At 42.2% G+C, this 23,678-nt stretch overlaps 1 protein-coding gene across 1 annotated transcript in view; it reads left to right on the plus strand.

The window, feature by feature from the left end:
• Positions 1–448: 448 nt before the first annotated feature.
• LOC106578306 (semaphorin-4G) overlaps positions 449–23,678 on the plus strand; it is an 81,582-nt gene continuing 58,352 nt past the window's right edge. The window contains exon 1 of the mRNA XM_014156988.2: positions 449–621. The gene's annotated coding sequence lies outside the window, so the exon portion shown is untranslated. The remainder of the gene's footprint in view (positions 622–23,678) is intronic.

The following is a 23,678-nucleotide window of genomic DNA, read 5'->3' on the forward strand; positions in this document are numbered from 1 at the left end:
GCTCCACATTAAGTCACACCAATTCAAATATATATATTTTTAACTAGGCAAGTCAGTTAAGAACAAATTATTGGTTACAATGACGGTCTACCCCTGCCAAACCCTAACCTTGGTGTGCCGCCCTATGGGACTCCCAATCACAGCCGGTTGTGATACAGCCTGGAATCAAACCAGGGTCTGTAGTGACGCCTCTAGCACTGAGATGCTGTGCCTTAGACTGCTGCGCCACTCGGAAACCCACATTTAAACTATGTGTAGTGACACATCTGACCAATGAGTTGCATGTTACCATGTCAGAAGTAGCAAGGATATGAGCATAGAGATAATTGTTTACAATGGCAAGAAGGGATTGATTAACATCCTAATTTGAAACCATTTGCGCATGGAGAGAGAGAGAGAGAGAGAGAGAGAGAGAGAGAGAGAGAGAGAGAGAGAGAGAGAGAGAGAGAGAGAGACCGGTGTTGGTACTAGAACAGACATATGCATGCACAACACGCTGGTTTGACAGAGCAGAGGCTGGCATATGCGCGCTGGACTGCGCACCACTCCAACACCACGCGGGGACTCACAAATAATTATTCTATAGAAGAGTATTCTCTAGTTTCGTAGAACATTTGCAAGGTAAGGTTTACAAAATTGTAACTACATTAGACTAACTGTACTGTACTCTACTGTACAGTGCTCTGTATTGTATTTCATTCAGTTTACCTATTCAGTCTTGAATGGGGTGTGAGAGGCATAGGACAAATCGCAGGCAGGTGAAGGTGCGTGAGAAAGCTCTCTAAGAAGTATTCTTAAAATGCTGCAGTGTTCGTCAGACACGTAACATTGTGGAAATGTGTATTGCGTCGCGGTGGTGTACTAGGCTACATAGGATCATTTATTTCAGACAGAGCACATTGCATAGTTATTATTGGTAGGCTACTCTGAAAATGTGTAATAACATAAGACAACACTTAAGCGCGTGGCAGAATGATAAGAAGTTATGTTGCGATGTGTACAATTAGGTGCTGGAATGCAAATGAAGCCCATGACGGTTTTGTCTGATCTCGGTCATAATGTCAAATATTTATCCTACAAACTTGCTATGATATTGAGAGCATATATAGCACTCGAGTTGACTTATCTATAAGCAACATTTTCCTGGCCATATACAGTACATTGCTGTTGAAGTTTTCTAATAGGCAAAGCCATATAGGCCAGTTTATGGCCACATGAACAAGCAATGGTCTCAGAGCATGTGCTATTATTCTGGTCTAATCCAAGATACTCCATTTAGCATGATATGTTACGTTTCTATGATATCTAACATTTCATATGGTATGTAATAATGAATTTGTGGATCCATCATCTATTTCGTATGATATATGTTACGAATTACAATTTGTATGATATCTTACAAATTGCAATTCGTACAGTGTGTAACGAATTGCAATTCGTCCATATGTTCACAAATTTGCTAAACGTACAATATGTTACGAATTAGGCTAAATGTACACCCTGTTCATCCACAACAGTGTGGCAAGGCACGACTCCAACACCATCATTAAGTTTGCTGACGACAAAATAGTGGTAGGCCTGATCACCGACAACAATGAGACAGCCTATAGGGGGGAGGTCAGAGACCTGGCAGTGTGGTGCCAGGACAACAACCTCTGCCTCAATGTGAGCAAGACAAAGGAGATAATCTGGACTACAGGAATAGGAGGGCCCAACAGGCCCCCATTAACATCAAATGGGCTGTAGTGGAGCGGGTCGAGAGTTTCAAGTTCCTTGGTATCCACATCACCAACGATCTATCATGGTCCAAACACACCAAGACAGTCATGAAGAGGGCAAAACCTTTTCCCCCTCAGGAGACTGAAAAGATTTGGCATGGGTCCCCAGATCCTCAAAAAGTTCTACAGCTGCACCATCGAGAGCATCCTGACCAGTTGCATCACCGTCTGGTATGGCAACTGCTCAGCATCCGACCGTAAGGCGCTACAGAGGGTGATGCGTACGGCCCAATACATCACTGGGACCAAGCTTCCTGCAATCCAGGACCTATATACTAGGCTGTGTCAGAGGAAGGCACGGAAAATTGTCAAAGACTCTAGTCACCCAAGTCATAGACTGATCTCTCTGCTACCGCACGGCAAGCAGTACCGGAGCACCAAGTCTAGGTCCAAAAGGCTCCTTAACAGCTTCTACCCCCAAGCTATAAGACTGCTGAACAATTAATCAAATGGCCACCCGGACAATTTACATTGACCCCCCCCCCGCTGCTACTCGCTGTTTATTATATATGCATAGTCACTTTACTCCAACCTACATGTACAGACTACCTCGACTATCCTGTACCCCCGCACATTGACTCGGTACTGCTGCCCCCTGTATATAGCCTCATTATTGTTATGTCATTTTACTGTGTTACTTATAATTTTTTACTTGAGTTTATTTAGTAAATCGTTTTTAAACTATTTATTGAACTGCATTGTTGGTTAAGGGCTTGTAGGTAAGCATTTCACCTGTTGTATTTGGCGCATGTGACAAATAACATTTTATGTTATGAATTCCAATTTGTTGTGACTAACGTTAGCTATGTGGCTAATGCTAATGTTAGCTAGCTCTAGGGGTTAGGGGTAAAGGTTAGGGTTAAGGTTAGAGTTAGGTGAATGATTAGCTAAAGGTGTTCAGGTTAGGGGAAGGGGAAGGGTTAGCTAACATACTAGGTAATTGCAAAGTAGCTAAAAAGTAGGAAAAAGTAGCAAAGTTGCTAATTAGCTAAAATGCTAAAGTTGTCCATGATGAGATTCGAACACACAACCTTTGGTTTGATAGATGTTCCCATCAACTGCACCCTTGCTGTGTGTTTGTGTGTGTGTTTAGGACTGGTAACAAATTGATTTCACACTGGAAACTGCCTTTGGTGCTCTATTCAAGTATTAGTGGACTGAGGAAGGCCTTTATAGTAGATCACTTCATTAGTCATTATTCATGACATGAGCCTTTAAAATACAGGTACATTCCGAAGAGGACAACTCATCAGTCCAGCCAGGGGCGTGACTTTGGTTTTAGAAGAAGTGGAGGGAACATAACCTCGCAGGGGGGTCTTTGGGGTCATCTAAAGCTAATTTCCTGGTTTCTACACAATCTACAGTAACAGTCAAAAGTTTGGACACACCAACTCATTCAACGGTTTTTCTTTATTTGTACTATTTTCTACATTGTAGATTAATAGTGAACACATCAAACGATGAAATAACACATATGGAATAATGTAGTAACCAAAAAAGTGTTTGCGATTCTTCAAAGTAGCCACCCTTTGCCTTGATGACAGCTTTGCACACTCTTGGCATTCTCTCAACCAGCTTCATGGGGTAGTCACCTGGAATGTATTTCAATTAACAGTTGTACCTTGTTAAAAGTTAATTTGTGGAATTTCTTTCCTTCTTAATGCGTTTGAGCCAATGAATTGTGTTGTGACAAAGTAGGGGTGGTATACAGAAGATTGGCAAAATACCACGTCCATATTATGGCAAGAACAGCTCAAATAAGCAAATAGAAACGATAGTCCATCATTACTTTAGACATGAAGGTCAGTCAATCTGGAAAATTGTAACAGACACATCTCAACATCATCTGTTCAGAGGAGACTGCGTGAATCAGGCCTTCATGGTTGAATTGCTGCAAAAAAAAACGCTACTAAAGGACAACAGTAAGAAGAAGAGACTTGCTTGGGACAAGATACACGAGCAACGGACATTAGACTGGTGGAAATCTGTCCTTTGGTCTGATGAGTCCAAATTTGAGATTTTTGGTTCCAACCGCCTTGACTTTGTGAGACACAGAGTAGGTGAATGGATGATCTCCGCATGTGTGGTTCCCACCGTGAAGCATGGAGGAGGAGGTGTGATGGTGTGGGGTGCTTTGCTGGTGACACTGTCAGTGATTTATTTAGAATTCAAGGCACACTTGACCAGCATGGCTACTACAGTGTTCTGCAGCAATACGCCATCCCATCTGGTTTGCGCTTAGTGGGACTATCATTTGTTTTTCAACAGGACAATGACCCAACACACCCCCAAGCTGTGTATGGGCTATTTGACCAAGAAGGAGAGTGATGGAGTGCTGCATCAGATGACCTGGCCTGCATAATCACCCGACCTCAACCAAATTGAAATGGTTTGGGATGAGTTGGACCGCAGTGTGAAGGAAAAGAAGCCAACAAGTGCTCAGCATATGTGTGAACTCCTTCAAGACTGTTGGAAAAGCATTCCAGGTGAAGCAGGTTGAGAGAATGACAAGAGTGTGCAAAGTTGTCATCAAGGCAAAGGGTGTCTTCTTTGAAGAATCTAAAGTATCTTTTGATTTGTTTAACACTATTTTGGTTACTACATGATTCCATGTGTTATTTCATAGTTTTGATGTCTTCACTATTATTCTACAATGTAGAAAAGAGTCAAAATAAAGAAAAACCCTTGAATGTGTCCAAAAGTTTGACTGGTACTGTAATATTACCCTTTTGGGGTCATTTTGGGTTCACTTTTATTGTAAAAATAATATAATGTTTCTAAATACTTCTACATGAATGTGGATGCTACCATGATTATGGATAATCATCTATGAATCGTGAATAGTGATGATTGAGAAAGTTATAGATGCACAAATATCATATCCCCCAAAAATGCTCACCTCCCCTGTTATTGTAGTGGTGAGAAGTTCGTTTTAGGGGCATCAAATTTGTGCGTCTAACTTTCTCTCATCATTAGTCACGATTCATTCAGGATTATCCGTAATCATGGTATCATCCATATTAATTGTCACGCCCTGACCTGAGAGAGATGGTTTATTTCTCTATTTTGTTAGGTCAGGGTGTGGGGTGGGCATTCTATGTTTTGTATTTCTTTGTTTTGGGCCGAGTATGGTTCCTAATCAGAGTTAGCTGTCTATCGTTGTCTCTGATTAGGAATCATGCTTAGGCAGCCTTTTCCCACCTGTGTTTGTGGGTAGTTGTTTTCTGTTTTGTGCTTCTGTACCTGACAGAACTGTGCGCTTTCGGTTCCCTTTGTTATTTTTGTTCGAGTGTTTGTTTGATTCAAATAAATAATCATGAACACGTGCCACGCTGCATCTTGGTCCCCTCTACGACGATCATTACATTAATGTAGAACTGTTAAGAAACATATTCTATTCAGATTTACAATAAAAGTGACTCCAAAATGACATAATACATTATTTACCATTCATTTCTATTGGGCACAAAATAATCTGAAACACAACCAAAACAATCAGCAAATAGATTCAATAAATTTGTAGTCACAAGCTTGATGTTGTCAATGCTTGCTATGAATGTAGGACCTAGTACTTAACTACTTTAATACACATACAAGTTAATTTATCCCAGTACTTTTGCTCTCCTAAAATGGGGGGACTATGTACAAAAAGGGCTATAATTTCTAAACGGTTCACTCGATATGGATTAAAATACCCTCAAATTAATGCTGAGGGTCTGCACTTTAATTTCACAGTCATTGTTTGATTTCAAATCCTAACTTTTGGACTATTATTGCAATAAGAAAAAAATGCTTCATAATTACAGAGGGCACTGTAATTCATATCATAGGCCTAATAGTACTGTAGAGTTCTTTTTACTTGCACACAACATAGCTGGATTGCCACGTCTTGCCCCTAGAGGTCCACCACCCTGCAGCGTCCCAACCCAACACATCCCACTCAGCTTTAAGATCTTAGTGCAACATTCATTATTGGTTTCAGGTGTGTTAGGCCAAGGCCAGAGTGACAACCAAGAGTACGGCAGACCCCCAGTGCCAGGACTTAGCAGCCCAGCAGCTAGGGATTGAAAGCTTGCTAGATAACTAGGTAACATTAGCCAACTTTTGGCAAGCTCTAATGGTTCATCAACTGACGAAAACTAGCTAAGTTACTTTACTTCTGTTGAAACAGGACAAAACATGTCCATACACACAACAGCTGTTAGATACTGCTACCTTACAGAAAGCTAGAGGCTAGAGCTAAACTGGCTGTGGTAGCTAATAGCTAGCTAGTTAATTCACTTCACACAGAACTTCAGTCGAGAGGGGATGAAACATGTGTAACTGACACGTTTCATGTCAGTTACACTACTAACTCAGCACTGGGAATAAATACATTTTTCTGTTAAGTCAAACAGCAGTTACCTTGCCAGCTACATCAGTCAAATGAAGAGTAGCCAGTTTCTGTTCTGCTTGCTTTTACAACGCTGAGAAAAAGCACAACACACACAGACAACAGCTGTCTCTGTTGGCACGCTCTGTAGTGTCCGCGTGGTTCGAAATCCAGCCGGTTGATTCGCCAAACAGCCTACCCAATAGCTCTGAGGCATCCGCATGGTCCTAAAGCACACCGATGCCGCTTTTTGTATCACAGTGCAGTGATAAAACTGGGGGGGGGGACCAAAATGCATTTTCAGAATGTGGGGGGGATCTTGTCCCCCCGTCCCCAGTTGCGCCCGAGTCCAGCAAATATGCATGGTGACAACTTAGAGCTGGGAAAAACTGATGCTACAGTAAATGGAAGCTTTCCTTTGTTACAGTATAAGGCACGTAATCCCCACTCAATTTATAGGTCAAGTTAAAATGTACAGTGCATGGCTTCCCGAAGGTCTTGCTAATTTCTACCTGTCCTGATGGAGTGCTTCATATAATTAAGCAGTAAGGCCCGAGGAAGTGTGGTATATGGCCAATATACCACAGCTAAGGGCTGTTCTTATGCACGAGTGCCTGGATACAGCCCTTAGCCATGGTATATTGGCCATATATCACAAACCCCAAGGGTCATTATTACAAATATAAACTGATTACCAATGTAATTAGAGCAGCAAAAATAAATGTTTTGTCATACTCGTGGTATACGGTGTCATGACGTTGGCCTGTGGGTAAGGTTTATGACCCCCCCCCATAAATACCTTTCTCCCTTCCCCTCTCTGACCCTACTGAAGGACTTGAATAGCCTGTGTTAAATATAGAGAGTCTGGGAACATCAAACAAATAGGGAAAAGGAACCATATTTTGGTAATAAAACCAGTTGGAAATATGCTTGGGAACGTAATGAGTATGTATGTCAGTTCGGTTGTCATTTGAGACATTATGACTGATGACAGGACGACATAAACTGTACCTGAGAAAGTATACACCCTCTAGTTATCAGAGTAACATGGAATTGTTATGCAATTGAAATGTTTGATATTGAAAATGTTTGTTAGGAGATTAAATGTAATTTTAGCTTCCAAATGAGAGATTTGGGTTTTCATAAGGAAAGTGCCCTGCTTGATCAGTGGCCCACCCCTGTGAAGAGGAGGGGTTATAAACGATGAAACACATCCTTCCCCCTCTCCACTATATAAGCCTTTGACGAAAAGATAACCAGGTTGTTCCAGTACGTGAGGTCTGCAGCCTCTACGTTAGAAGGACACACGTCAAGTACAGAACTAAGCCAACCTCGGCGTGAGCTTTGGTGGCGAATGGTATGAACTTTGAGCTTATTCACTACAGAAATGATACTTCCTAGCCGTTGAGTTAGCAGCGGCCGCTGTAGACGGGGGCTAGGAAAGGACGGACGACGGATCCAGTCTAACAGACGGACGAAGATACCACCACGTATCCAATTTACCACCAGAGACATTCTTCCGAGGACAGGAAGATCTGTTGGCCAACCCGGCCAGCATCTACGACCAATCTACCGGAGCGCAGCTCAGAGTAAATATTTATTGCATTTTCCTTTTCCAAATGGGCGGTAATTTAGAATGCATAAGATAATATATTTACGATAGCATAGCTGCTGTTTCTTTGTTCCTAAATCTTCCCGCTCTTTCATTCAAGCCCAACCCCCTTTCCTTTGTGTAACCAGCCATGATACAGGTTCCGTCCACCAGGACGTTTTCTGTATGACATCATATGTATTCGGTGTATTTGTAATTCTGTGTGATAAGTTTAGGTATTTAGTAAATAAATAATTAAACCCAATTTTGTATTGCTGATTCAACTTGTTAGCCAGGGTTCGTGAAGATAGCCAAGAATTTACAACTTTCATTATGAGACTGAAAATAAGATAAGGGTTAATATTGACTGCTATCGATGTAAAATGTAAGTATTTTAAGAGTTTATTCGGAAGATAACGGCTCTATAAACGTTCTTCCGTGGTGCCCCGACTTTCTAGTTAATTACATTTACATGATTAGCTTAATCAGGTAATATTAATTACAGAGAAAGGATTTTATAGGTTAGCATGTCATATCACTTAATCCGGCATAGCCAAAGACACGACAACGGTTTGATATACCATGGCTGTCAGCCAATCAGCATTCAGGGCTCAAACCACCCAGTTTATAAGAGGTAATATAGTATGGAGCACCAGAAGTGATGATGATAAGCAATCTGAACTCTGTGACCCTGTAACTCATGGACACTGATTCAAGGTGACACCGGAGATGGAGGGTTGTTGTGAGGTAGGGTGTAAATCACATCAAAATGGGGATCCAGTGTCATCCTCTTCATGTTTTTTGATTAACAATAATTTATTCAGTTCTGTACCCTCAGGGTTCAAACGAAAGAGAGTAGCTACTTTTCCAACACAGAGAAGCAAATGACCTTGTGTCATGACTATTCACTAGCCTTTTACTGCCCTTATCTGGATTGGCTTTGGTTTTAAAAATAAACCTTTTATTCAGTTGGATATTTTACTGAAAAAAATTTGAAACCTCTCTCAATGTGACATAATTGTTAATGTGCCTCTACTACTGTGTTGTGGTAATGTGACAGTGAGTATGTTTACAAAGTAAGCGTACGCCGATTAAAACTGAGCAATCTTTCGAATTCTTAGGACATGTAAACAGCTTAATCGGCCTTTCAGCTGTATATTTGATCTGCGCATATGCTAGCACCAGCTGAACGAGCCTCCCTCTTTAGTGCAAGTAAAGTAATTTCGGAACAACTGAATGTATGCGTCTTAGAAGTAGTTTTCACATGCAAACTTTGTATGTCCGAACTCAGGATCAAATATGCTTCCCGAAAATAACATGGTCGCTGTGGTAAATTTTTTATTTTGATTGGTGATTTTCTGCATTTATCAGAGTGCCATCAGGTAGCCTGATTTCAGATATGTCCATGTAAACAGGATTATTAGGGAAATCATTCTTCTTGCAAAGCATGTAAAGGTTTTAATAAAACTATTATATTAATCTGACAATCCACAATAATTGCATTATTGTGTGCATGTAACCATACTCAATGTTGTTTGTTGTTGGGTGCGATGTGTCAGATATGGCTATTGGTGAATATGCTAAATGTTCATTGTGTTCAAAGCATATGCTTTATACCAGGGTTCGTTTCGAACCACAATTTTTTTTGTTTAGTTCCTATGTTCCAACAAGCAAATAAAGTTCTGAACCGGTTCGAACCCCCAAAAAAGTAACAGTTTATATCGTTCTTTTTTGTTGTAATTTTTACACCCTTTTTCTCCCCAATTTCATGATTACGATCTTGTCTCATCGCTGCAACTCCCCAACGGTCTCAGGAGAGGCAAAGGTTGAGTCATGCATCCCCGAAACATGACCCGCCAAATCGCGCTTCTTAACACCCGCTCGCTTAACCCAGAAGCCAGCTGCACCAATGTGTCGGAAGAAACACCATTCAACTGATGACCGAATCAGCGTGCAGGCGCCCGGCCTCCACAAGGAGTCGCTAGAGCACGATGAGCCAAGTAAAGCCCCCCCGGCCAAACCCTCCCCTAACCCGGACGACGCTGGGCCAATTGTGCGTCGCCCAATGGGACTCCCGGTCACGGCCGGTTGTGACACAGCCTGGGATGCAGCCTGTGATGCAGTGCCTTAGACCACTGTGGCACTCTGGAGGCCCTTCTGTTCCCTTTTTAACCTGTGAAATCAGCAGTTTTAAAAAAAACATTTAGCTCATTCAGTTACTTCACCAATAAGTGTGGATACAGCAGGCACGCTGGTTGTTTAAATGCCTGATGGCCAGACAAGTGTAGCCTATGGCGCAACATGCAACTGAAATTTTGCAGGTGGGGAGAGATTGAGACAGGGTTGAGGAGTCTGGGCATCTTGTTATGACATGCATTATATGAATTAGGGCCACAGAATTATACCTAGGAGGAACTGCTTCTATGGAGGAACTTTGAATGTCCTTTGAGCTAACGTTAGCTAGCTAACAAGCTTGAGCTTGCTAGCTAACAAACTTGAGTGTGTAGAGCGGCAGAATTAAACATGACTTAACATTTTGTAGTTAATAAATCCAACGTGAAAGGTAATAACTAAGGCTGTAGTATCCTTAACTAGCATTGAAAAAGTTAATCCATTCTTCCCTAGCTAAAAATATATCTCCCTATTTTCTGAATCAAACTTGAAACGTCAGTACAGTAGCCTATGCTTCGGAGGGGGGAGGGGCAGGTAGCGTAAACACCCAAAGGCAAAGATTTACAGCTTGCAGAAAGACACTGGAATTAGTTTCTGAGTGACAGAGTCAGGGCTTTGCATAGGCGCTTTGTTGTGTTTTGTTGTGGGACTATAATTTTTTCCCTGCAACATAAAAGAACATTATTAACCGGTTCCCTTGCTTTTAAAATAACGGTTATGTTCCGAAACAGTATGGATCACTTTCATTCCAGATTCTGTTTCTGTTCCTTGAACATTTTTGTTATTTTCCTGCTTTATACCCAAATAAGATTTATATTGACATCTCAATCGCGAAGGGAAAACCGGCCACCTCTTTCCTCCATTCCATTGGCCAATTGATAATAAGATGGATGACCTCCGATCACGGATTTGCTAACAACAGGACTCTCGTAACTGCAATATTGTCAGCTTTTCTGGAGCATAGCTTTCGGACAAGGTACCCCCCATGGCTATCCAACTGTATGGATTCTCCATTCACTGAGCGGACAGGACAGCGGAGTCAGGGAAATCGAGAGGGGAGGGGTTTGCCTCTTCATCAACAACAAATGATGTGCTGACTCGAGCTCAGCCGAAGTCTCGATCCATTGTTCACGTGTTGGAATACTTGATCGTCAAATGCAAACCCTTTTACCTCCCGAGGGAGTTTTCAGCTGTTATCGTAACTGGTGTTTACAAGCAGAAGCTCAAACAGGAAGTACCCGTGACTCGCTCAATTGAGAAATGGTCATCAGAATCAGAGATTATGCTACAGGACTTCTTTTCTAGCGCTGATCGGAATATTTTCTAAACTCCGCCGATAATATCGGCGAGCTAACCACCTCCGTTACCGGCTTCATTAGGAAATACATCGGCGACGTTGTCCCCATAGTGAAGGTTCTCTGCTTCTCCAATCAAAAGCCCTGATTAACACTGAGGTTCGAGCTAAACTAAAGGACAGGGCTGCCGCACACAGGGCTATGGCAGACAAATCTGAGGCTATGGCTGAGGACAGGAACAAGTACAAGAAGTTCCATCTGCAGAGTCATTAAACAAGCAAAATGATAATATAGGAATAAGGTAGTAGCATATTACACAGGTTCCGAAGCCCGCCGCATGTGGCAGGGTCTACAGTCATTACTGATTACAAAGGAAGACCCAGTCGTGATCTGCCCAATGATTCCTCTCTACCAGACGAACTCAACGCATTTTATGCATGCTTCGACAATAACAAAACCAACACTAACGCCGACCTAGAGGACTGGGTGATCTTGCTCTCCGAGGCCGACATGAGTAAGGTCTTTAATCAGACCAACACTCGTAAGGCCGCGGAGACGGACGGTATCCCAGTGTGCGTTCTCAGCACATGTGCAGAGTAGCTGGCAGGCATATTCAGGGTCATTTTCAACCTTTCCTTGTCCCAGTCTGTAATCCCCATGTCTTAAGCAGAAGTTCATTATTCCTGTTCCCAAGAACTCTACGGCTTCTTGCCACAATGACTACCGCCCTGTTGCACTCACATTTTAATTTGTTTTATTTCACCTTTATTTAACCAGGTAGGCCAGTTGAGAACAAGTTATCATTTACAACTGCGACCTGGCCAAGATAAAGCAAAGCAGTGCAACACAACACAGAGTTACACATGCTATAAACAAATGTACAGTCAATAACACAATAGAAAAGTCTATATACAGTGTGTGCAAATGAAGTAAGATTAGGGAGGTAAGGCAATAAATAGGCCATAGTGGCGAAATAATTACAATTTAGCAATTAAACACTGGAGTAATAGATGTGCAGAAGATGAATGTGCAAGTAGAGATACTGGGGTGCAAAGGAGCAAAACAATAAATTATATGGGGATGAGGTAGTTGGGTGTGCTATTTACAGATGGGCTATGTACAGGTACAATGATCTGTAAGCTGCTCTGACAGCTGATGCTTAAAGTTAGTGAGGGAGATATGAGTCTCCAGCTTCAGTGATTTTTGCAGTTTGTTGCAGTCATTCGCAGCAGAGAACTGGAAGGAAAGGTAGCCAAATGAGGAGTTGGCTTTGGGGGTGACCAGTGAAATATACCTGCTGGAGCGTGTGCTACGGCTGGGTGTTGCTATGGTGACCAGTGAGCTGAGATAAGGTGGGGCTTTACCTAGCAAAGACTTATAGATGACCTGGAGCCAGTGGGTTTGGCCAGTGGGTTTGGCAATGAATATGAAGCAAGGGCCAGCCAATGAGAGCATACAGGTTGCAGTGGTGGGTAGTATATGGGGCTTTGGTGACAAAACGGATGGCACTGTGATACACTGCATCCAAGTAGAGTGTTGGAGGCTATTTTGTAAATGACATCGCCAAAGTCAAGGATCAGTAGGATAGTCAGTTTCACGAGGGTATGTTTGGCAGCATGAGTGAAGGATGCTTTGTTGCGAAATAGGAAGCCGATTCTAGATTTAATTTTGGATTGGAGATGCTTAATGTGAGTCTGGAAGGAGAGTTTACAGTCTAACCAGACACCTAGGTATTTGTAGTTGTCCACATATTCTTGGTCAGAAGCGTCCAGAGTAGTGATGCTAGACGGGCGGGCTCGGGCAGCGATCGGTTGAAGAGCATGCATTTAGTTTTACTTGCATTTAAGAGCAGTTGGAGGCCACGGAAGGAGAGTTGTATGGCATTGAAGCTTGTCTGGAGGTTTGTTAACACAGAGTCCAAAGAAGGGCCAGAAGTATACAGAATGGTGTTGTCTGCGTAGAGGTGGATCAGAGAATCACCAGCAGCAAGAGCGACATAATTGATGTATACAGAGAAAAGAGTCGGCCAGAGAATTGAACCCTGTGGCACCCCCATGGAGACTGCCAGAGGTCCGGACAACAGGTCCTCCGATTTGACACACTGAACTCTGTCTGACAAGTAGTTGGTGAACCAGGCTAGGCAGTCATTTGAAAAACCAAGGCTGTTGAGTCTGCCGATAAGAATGCGGTAAAAGCCTTGGCCAGGTCAATGAATACAGCTGTACAGTGTTGTCTTTTATCGATGGCGGTTATGATATTGTTTAGGACCTTGAGTGTGGCTGAGGTACAGCCATGACCAGCTCGGAAACCAGATTGCATAGCGGAGAAGGTACGGTGGGATTCGAAATGGCCGGTGATCTGTTTGTTAACCTCACTAGGGTAGGGGGCACTATTTTCACCTCCGGATGAAAAGCGTGCCCAAAGTAAACTGCCTGCTACTCAGGCCCAGAAGCTAGGATATGCATATAATTAGTAGATTTGGATAGAAAACACTCCAAAGTTTCTAAAGCTGTTAAGATGTCTGTGAGTATAACAGAACTGAAATGGCAGGCGAGAACCTGAGGAAAATCCATCCAGGGAGTGCCATTACTTTGAAATGGCTGTTTTTCCAATGAAAGCCGATCCACCATTTAAAGGGATAGGACCCAGATTCCGTTCCCTATGGCTTCCACTAGTTGTGAACAGTCTTTAGACATTGTTTCAGGCTTTTATTCTGAAAAATTAGGGAGAATGACAACATTGAGTGAGTGGACCCTGGGATGTCCTCAGAGCTGGTTACTGCGCACGACCGAGAGCGCACCTTTCTTGTTTTTCTTTAATATTGACGACGCCATTGTCCTGTTGAAATATTATCGATTATTTAGGCTAAAAACAACCTGAGGATTGATTATAAACATTGTTTGACAAGTTTCTATGAACTTTACAGATACTATTTGGAATTTGTCTGCCTCTTGTGACTGCATTTGAGCCATTGCATTACTGAACAAAATGCATCAACAAATGGAGGTTTTTGGATATAAAGAGGGACTTTATCGAACAAAACGAACATTTATTGTGTAACATGGAGTCTTGTGAGTGCAACCATACGAAGATCATTGAAGGTAAGTGATTCATTTTATTGCTATTTCTGACTTTCGTGACTAATCTACTTGGCTGGTGACTGTACGTAATGTTTTGTGTGCTGAGCGCTGTCCTCAGATAATTGCATGGTTTGCTTTCACCGTAAAGCATTTTGAAATCTGACATGGCGGCTGGATTAACAAGAAGTTAAGCTTTAATTTGATGAATAACACATATATTTTCAAGAATGTTAAATATTTGAATTGAGTATTTTTGAATTTCGGGCTTTGCAATTTCACTGGATGTTGGCCAGGTGGGACACTACCGTCCCAACCCCCCTAGAGAGGTTCAATTGGCTTTTGAAGACCTTGGAAAGGCAGGGTGGGATAGATATAGGTCTGTAACAGTTTGGGTCTAGAGTGTGTCCCCCTTTGAAGAGGGGGATAACCGCGGCAGCTTTCCAATCTTTGGGGATCTCAGATGATACGAAAGAGGTTGAACAGGCTAGTATTTGGGGTTGCAACAATTGCGGCGAATAATTTTAGAAAGAGAGGGTCCAGATTGTCTAGCCCAGTTGATTTGTAGGGGTCCAGATTTTGCAGCTCTTTCAGGTCATCAGCTATCTGGATTTGGGTGAAGGAGAAATGGGGGAGGCTTGGGCAAGTTGCTGTGGGGGGTGCAGAGCTGTTGACCGGGGTAGGGGAAGCCAGGTGGAAAGCATGGCCAGCCGTAGAAAAATGCTTATTGAAATTCTCGATTATCGTAGATTTATCAGTGGTGACAGTGTTTCCTAGCTTCCTAGCAGTGGGCAGCTGGGAGGAGGTGCTCTTATTCTCCATAGACTTTACAGTGTCCCAGAACCTTTTAGAGTTTGTGCTACAGGATGCAAATTTCTGTTTGAAAAAGCTAGCCTTTGCTTTCCTAACTGCCTGTGTATGTTGGTTCCTAACTTCCCTGAAAAGTTGCATATCGTGGGGGCTATTCGATGCTAATGCAGTACTCCACAGGATGTTTTTGTGCTGGTCAAGGGCAGTCAGGTCTGTAGTGAACCAATTGGCTATATCTTTTCTTAGCTCTACATTTTTTGAATGGAACATGCTTATTTAAGATGGTGAGGAAAACACTTTTAAAGAATAACCAGGCATCCTCTACTGACGGAATGAGGTCAATATCCTTCCAGGATACCTGGGCCAGACCGATTAGAAAGGCCTGCTCGCTGAAGTGTTTTAGGGAGCGTTTGACAGCGATGAGGGGTGGTCGTTTGTCCACAGACCCATTACGGATGCGGGCAATGAGGCAGTGATCGCTGAGATCCTGGTTGAAGACAGCAGAGGTGTATTTAGAGGGCAGGTTGGTCAGGATGATATCTATGAGGGTGCCCGTGTTTACGGATTTAGGGTTGTACCTGGTAGGTTCCATGATAATTTATGGGAGATTGAGGGCATCTAGCTTAGATTGTAGGACGGTGGGGGTGTTAAGCATATCCCAGTTTAGGTCACCGAGAGAGACAGTGAGAGACTTATTTCTGGAAAGGTGGATTTTTAAAAGTAGAAGATCGAACTGTTTGGGCACAGACCTGGATAGCATGACAGAACTCTGCAGGCTGTCTCTGCAGTAGATTGCAACTCAACCCCTTTTGGTAGTTCTATCTTGGTGGAAAATGTTGTAGTTGGTGATGGAAATTTCAGAATTTTTGGTGGCCTTCCTAAGCCAGGATTCAGACATGGCTAGGACATCAGGGTTGACGGAGTGTGCTAAATCAGTGAAAAAAACAAACGTAGGGAGGAGGCTTCTGATGTTAACATGCATGAAACCAAGGCTTTTACGGTTACAGAAGTCAACAAATGATAGCGCCTATGGAATAGGAGTGGAACTGGGGGCTACAGGGCCTGGGTTAACCTCTACATCACCAGAGGAACAGAGGAAGAGTAGGATAAGGGTACGGCTAAAGGCTTTAACCTGTTTGGGCTAGGGGGCAGTATTGAGAATTTTGGAAAAAATATGTGCCCATATTTAACTGCCTCCTACACCAACTCAGAAGCTAGAATATGCATATTATTGTTCAGGTTTGGATAGAAAACACCCTAAAGTTTCTAAAACTGTTTGAATGGTGTCTGTGAGTATAACATAACTCCTATGGCAGGCAAAAACCTGACAAGGTTTCATGCAGGAAGTGGCCTGTCTGACAAGGAGTCGTGCGTCTTGCATCTGTTTATTGAAGAGTAAGGATCTTAGCTGTAACGTGACAATTCCCAGGGCTCCAATAGGCTCTCAGAACCCAGGAAAAACCTGAACGATGACGAGGCAGCCTCTGGCTGAAAGAGATTATCGCCTTATCCAAGTGGCCGATCAGAGGACCATTGAATGAGGCGCGTGCACGATTCGCCCCCGTGGAGAAATTTCATTCGGCTGTTTAGCTTATTGCAGATTCCCGGTCGGAATATTATCGCTTTTCTACGAGATAAATGGCATAAAAATTGGTTTTAAACAGCGGTTGACATGCTTCGAAGTACGGTAATGGAATATTTAGACATTTTTTGTCACGCCATGCGCACGACCGTTATTTACCATTCGTATAGTGTCTAGAACGCATACGAACAAAACAGAGGATATTTGGATATAACGATGGATTATTTGGGACCAAACCTACATTTGTTATTGAAGTAGAAGTCCTGGGAGTGCATTCTGACGAAGAACAGGAAAGGTAAGAACATTTTTCTTATAGGAAATAGGATTTTGGTGAAGGCTAATCTTGCCGGGTGTCTAAATAGCTAGCCGTGATGGCTGGGCTATGTACTTAGAATATTGCAAAATGTGCTTCATCCGAAAAGCTATTTTAAAATCGGACATATCGAGTGCATAGAGGAGTAATGTATCTATAATTCTTAAAATAATTGTTATGCTTTTTGTGAACGTTTATCGTGAGTAATTTAGCAAACTGTTAGTAAATTCCCCGGAAGTTTGCTTTTTCTGAACGTCACATGCTAATGTAAAAAGCTGTTTTTTGATATAAATATGAACTTGAGGGTGTTGCAGAGGGTGTTGCGGACATCCCAGTACATCACTGGGGCTGAGCTCCCTGCCATCGAAGATCTTTATATCAGGTAGTGTGAAAGGACTCAAGCCACCCAAGACTGTTCTCTCTGCTTCCGCATGGCAAGCAATACCGGTGCATCAAATCTGACACCAACATGCTCCTGAACAGCTTCTATCTCCAAGCCATAAGACTGCTAAATAGCTAACAAAATGGCTAGACAGAATATTTGAGTTGACCCTTATATTTTCTTTGTTTTTTTTTTCTCTATGCATACTCACAGCTGTTTATTCAAATGACTGACACACAGCTCAGACACCCATGCATACCCCTAGGGGTCTCTTCACATTTCAAGTCCAGAACAGATGGGAAAACAGACAGTACTACACAGAGCCATGACAATATGGAACTCCATTCCACATCATGTAACTCATGCAAGCAGTAAAATCAGATACAAAACAGATACAACTACACCTTATGGAACAACGCAGACTGTGAAGAGACACAAACACTCTCCCCATTTTAGCTACAATTGCATCAATATGTTTTGACCATGACAGTTTACAATCCAGGGTTATACCAAGCAGTTTAGTCTCCTCAACCTGCTCAATTTCCACATTATTCATTAAAATATTTAGTTGCAGTTTAGGGTTTAGGGAATGGTCCATCCCAAATACAATGCTTTTAGTGTTTGAAATATTTAGTACTAGCTTATTACTAGCCACCCATTCTAAAACTGACTGCAGTTCTGTGTTAACTGTTGCAGTGATTTCACTTGATGTGGTAGCTGATATGTATAATGTTGACTCATCGGCATACTGTACATAGATACATAAGCTGTACTCAGTGCCAGTGGCAGGTTATTAGTAAAGATTGAAAAAAGTAAGGGGCCTAGACAACTGCCCTGGGGAATGCCTGACTCTACCTGGATTATGTTGGAGAGGCTTCCATTTAACCTCTCTAGGGGGTGTGGGATGCAACCGTCCCACCTGGCCAACATCCCATGAAATTGCAGAGCGCCAAATTCAAAAACAGAAATACTCATTATAAAAATTCATAAAACATACAAGTGTTATACATCGGTTTAAAGACTAACTTCTTGTTAATCCAACCATGGTGTCAGATTTCAAAAAGGCTTTACGGCGAAAGCATAGCATGTGATTATCTGAGAACAGCGCCCAGCAGACAAATCATTACAAACAGTTCAGCCAAGTAGAGGAGTTACACAAGTCAGAAATAGTGATCAAATTAATTACTTACCTTTGATGAACTTCATATGGTTGCACTCACAAGGCTCCCATTTACTCAATAAATGTTCGTTTTGTTTAATAAAGTCCCTCTTTATATCCAAAAACCTCAGTTTTGTTCATGTGTTTTGTTCAGTAATCCACAGGCTCAAAGGCAGTCACAACAGACAGACAAAAAATCCGAAAAGTATCAGTAAAGTTCGTAGAAACATGTCAAACAATGTTTATAATCAATCCTCAGGTTGTTTTTAGTCATAATAATCAATAACATTTAAACCGGACAAAAGCTTCATCAATATAAATGGAAAACAAGAAAGGCGTGCTCTCGGTCGTGCGCATGAAAACCTCAGGGATACTGAATGGTCCACTCATTCAAAGTGGTCTTACTCCCTCATTTTTCAGAATACAAGCCTTAAACAAATTCTATAAAGACTGTTGACATCTAGTGGAAGCCATAGGAAGTGCAATTTCAGTCCTAAATCAATGGATACTGTAATGGCATTCAATAGAAAACTACAAAAGTTAAATAATCCCACTTCCTGAATGGATTTTTCTCAGGTTTTCACCTGCCATATCAGTTCTGTTATACTCACAGACATTATTTTAACAGTTTTGGAAACTTTAGAGTTTTTCTATCCAAATATACCAATTATGTGCATATCCTAGCTTCTGGGCCTGAGTAGCAGGCAGTTTACTTTGGGCACGCTTTTTATCCGGAGGTGAAAATAGTGCCCCCTACCATAATGAAGTTTTAAGAACACCTTCTGTGTTCTGTTAGACAGGTAACTCCTGATCCACAATATAGCAGGGAATGTAAACCCATACGTTTTTCCAACAGCAGATTATGATTGATAATGTCAAAAGCTGCACTGAAGTCGCACAAAACAGCTCTCACAAGCTTGTTATTTTCATCATATACGGTGCTGCTACTCTGTTTATCATATATCCTGATGCCTAGTCCCCTTACCGCTATACGTATCTACCTTTATCACTCTAGTATCCCTGCACATTGTAAATATGGAATTGGAATGGACATTGTATATATTTTACTTAGTTTCTTGTGCTCTTCTTATTTCTATTTCTCGTGTTTTTTTTGTTCTACCCTATATGATTACAGCATTGTTGGGGTTAGAGCTTTCAAGAAAAGCATTTCACTGTATTTGTGCATGTGACATTAAAACTTGAAACTCTGTATACAGTTCTTTAGATTTATCCAGAATAGAATGTCAGATTATTTTAGACACAATCCCCATTTCATACTACTTTGCCTTGGTCCATTTGAAGTGTGCTTTCTCGGGGTGGATATGGTCTCTTATGTTTAGAACAGAGTAATTTCATTCATCCATCCTCATTCATTGGATACATTTCTTCAGTTACCGTTATTTCATACTTGCTTAACAAGTGTCCAACAGCAGCGATAGCTGAACTCTTTTCCCTCTGCTTTGTGGGTCACAAAAAGTAGGTCTTAACCCAATCACTTGAGAGAATAGATTAATACACACTATCGTAAAACTAAACAGCTCAAGTGAGAACAAGACTAGAGACACAGGCATAACTGTGCCTTTGATCAAGTCTAATCATAATCACCTGTGTCAGTTGGCCACAATTACAGAGCAGCCAATCGGGAGACAGGATCACTTAACAGAACAATTAACAAAAGTACATACAACTGGCAGATGTGGCAATTAGCCAGATCTTGATATAATTGGTTGATATAATTACAAGACGCTTGTGTCGCCGCCCTAACAATGGGAGTCGAAGTCCACAAAAACGGAAGACAGGCGGGAGGAGGTGAGATCAGGTGGGAACATTCTACCTAATGAGAGGGTGTCACAACTCAGATATAAAATATTTTTCTAAAAGTTGCCCGAATGACACTTGTGTCCACTTATATCAATCAGTACACTCGTAACAATATAAGCATTGCAAAACTTCAATGCGATCAAAAAAGCTTTGCGTAGCAAATTATCAGTTACATTTTTTTTTACCAAAATCGACACTCTCTCGTTGACCATACAAAAAATTCCTCACTTTGTGGAATTCTTTTCGTGGACAGATTTTGGGCAGAGTAAACCCTCTCGCTTCACCTCTTCCTCTCAAGTATAGCTATCTACAGGGTTCATACACATTTTGACAGATGGAATTTCATGACTTTTCCATCAAATTTCAAATTTATTTTTATATAGCCCTTCGTACATCAGCTGATATTCTCAAAGTGCTGTACAGAAACCCAGCCTAAAACCCCAAACAGCAAGCAAAGCATGTGAAAGAAGCACGGTGGCTAGGAAAAACTCCCTAGGAAAAACTCCCTAGAAAGGCCAAAAATCTAGGAAGAAACCTAGAGAGGAACCAGGCTATGAGGGGTGGCCAGTCCTCTTCTGGCTGTGCAGGGTGGATATTATAACAGAACATGGTCAAGATGTTAAAATGTTAAAATGTTCATAAATGACCAGCATGGTCAAATAATAATAATCATAGTAGTTGTCGAGGGTGCAACAAGCACGTCCGGTGAACAGGTCAGGGTTCCATAGCCGCAGGCAGAACAGTTGAAACTGGAGCAGCAGCACGGCCAGGTGGACTGGGGACAGCAAGGAGTCATCATACCAGGTAGTCCTGAGGCATGGTCCTAGGGCTCAGGTCCTCCGAGAGAAAGACAGAAAGAGAGAAAGAGAGAATTAGAGAGAGCATATTTAAATACACACAGGACACAGGATAAGACAAGAGAAATACTCCAGATGTAACAGACTGACCCTAGCCCCCGACACATAAACTACTGCAGCATAAATACTGGAGGCTGAGACAGGAGGGATCAGAAGACACTGTGGCCCCATCCGATGATACCCCGGACAGGGCCAAACAGGCAGGATATAACCCCACCCACTTTGCCAAAGCACAGCCCCCACACCACTAGAGGGATGTCTCCAACCACCAACTTACCGTCCTAAGACAAGGCCGAGTATAGCCCACAACGATCTCCGCCATGGCACAACCCAAGGGGGGGCGCCAACCCAGACAGGAAGACCACGTCAGTGACTCAACCCACTCAAGTGACGCACCCCTCCCATGGACGGCATGGAAGAACACCAGTAGGCCAGTGACTCAGCCCCTGTAAAAGGGTTAGAGGCAGAGAATCCCAGTGGAAAGAGGGGAACCGGCAAGGCAGAGACAGCAAGGGCGGTTCGTTGCTCCAGCCTTTCCGTTCCTCTTCACACTCCTGGGCCAGACTATACTTAATCATAGGACCTACTGAAGAGATAAGTCTTCAGTAAAGACTTAAAGGTTGAGACTGAGTCTGCGTCTCTCACATTGGTAGGCAGACCATTCCATAAAAATGGAGATCTATAGGAGAAAGCCCTACCTCCAGCCGTTTGCTTAGAAATTCTAGGGACAATTAGGAGGCCTGCGTCTTGTGACCGTAGCGTACGTGTAGGTATGTACGGCAGGACCAAATCGGAAAGATAGGTAGGAGCAAGCCCATGTAATGCTTTGTAGGTTAGCAGTAAAACCTTGAAATCAGCCCTTGCCTTAACAGGAAGCCAGTGTAGGGAGGCTAGCACTGGAGTAATATGATCAAATTTTTTGGTTCTAGTCAGGATTCTAGCAGCCGTATTTAGCACTAACTGAAGTTTATTTAGTGCTTTATCCGGGTAGCCGGAAAGTAGAGCATTGCAGTAGTCCAGCCTAGAAGTAACAAAAGCATGGATTAATTTTTCTGCGTCATTTTTGGACAGAAAATTTCTGATTTTTGCAATGTTACGTAGATGGAAAAAAGCTGTCCTTGAAACAGTCTTGATATGTTCTTCAAAAGAGAGATCAGGGTCCAGAGTAACGCCGAGGTCCTTCACAGTTTTATTTGAGACGACTGTACAACCATCCAGATTAATTGTCAGATTCAACAGAAGATCTCTTTGTTTCTTGGGACCTAGAACAAGCATCTCTGTTTTGTCCGAGTTTAAAAGTAGAAAGTTTGCAGCCATCCACTTCTTTATGTCTGAAACACAGGCTTCTAGCGAGGGCAATTTTGGGGCTTCACCATGTTTCATTGAAATGTATAGCTGTGTGTCGTCCGCATAGCAGTGAAATTTAACATTATGTTTTCGAATGACATCCCCAAGAGGTAAAATATATAGTGAAAACAATAGTGGTCCTAAAACGGAACCTTGAGGAACACCGAAATTTACAATTGATTTGTCAGAGGACAAACCATTCACAGAGATAAACTGATATCTTTCCGACAGATAAGATCTAAACCAGGCCAGAACTTGTCCATGTAGACCAATTTGGGTTTCCAATCTCTCCAAAAGAATGTGGTGATCGATGGTATCAAAAGCGGCACTAAGATCTAGGAGCACGAGGACAGATGCAGAGCCTCGGTCTGACGTCATTAAAAGGTCATTTACCACCTTCACAAGTGCAGTCTCAGTGCTATGATGGGGTCTAAAACCAGACTGAAGCGTTTCGTATACATTGTTTGTCTTCAGGAAGGCAGTGAGTTGCTGTGCAACAGCTTTTTCTAAAATGTTTGAGAGGAATGGAAGATTCGATATAGGCCGATAGTTTTTTTAAATTTCTGGATCAAGATTCGGCTTTTTCAAGAGAGGCTTTATTACTGCCACTTTTAGTGAGCTTGGTACACATCCGGTGGATAGAGAGACGTTTATTATGTTCAACATAGGAGGGCCAAGCACAGGAAGCAGCTCTTTCAGTAGTTTCGTTGGAATAGGGTCCAGTATGCAGCTTGAGGGTTTGGAGGCCATGATTATTTTCATCATTGCGTCAAGAGATATAGTACTAAAACACTTTAGTATCTCCCTTGATCCTAGGTCCTGGCAGAGTTGTGCAGACTCAGGACAATGGAGCTTTGGAGGAATACCCAGATTTAAAGAGGAGTCTGTAATTTGCTTTCTAATGATCATGATCTTTTCCTCAAAGAAGTTCATAAATTTATTACTGCTGAAGTGAAAGCCATCCTCCATTTGCGAAGGCTGCTTTTTAGTTAGCTTTGCGACAGTATCAAAAAGAAATTTCGGATTGTTCTTATTTTCCTCAATTAAGTTGGAAAAATAGGATGATCGAGCAGCAGTAAGGGCTCTTCGATACTGCACGGTACTGTCTTTCCAAGCTAGTCG

Source organism: Salmo salar, chromosome ssa19, assembly GCF_905237065.1.
Source record: "Salmo salar chromosome ssa19, Ssal_v3.1, whole genome shotgun sequence".
Classification (NCBI taxonomy): domain Eukaryota; kingdom Metazoa; phylum Chordata; class Actinopteri; order Salmoniformes; family Salmonidae; genus Salmo; species Salmo salar.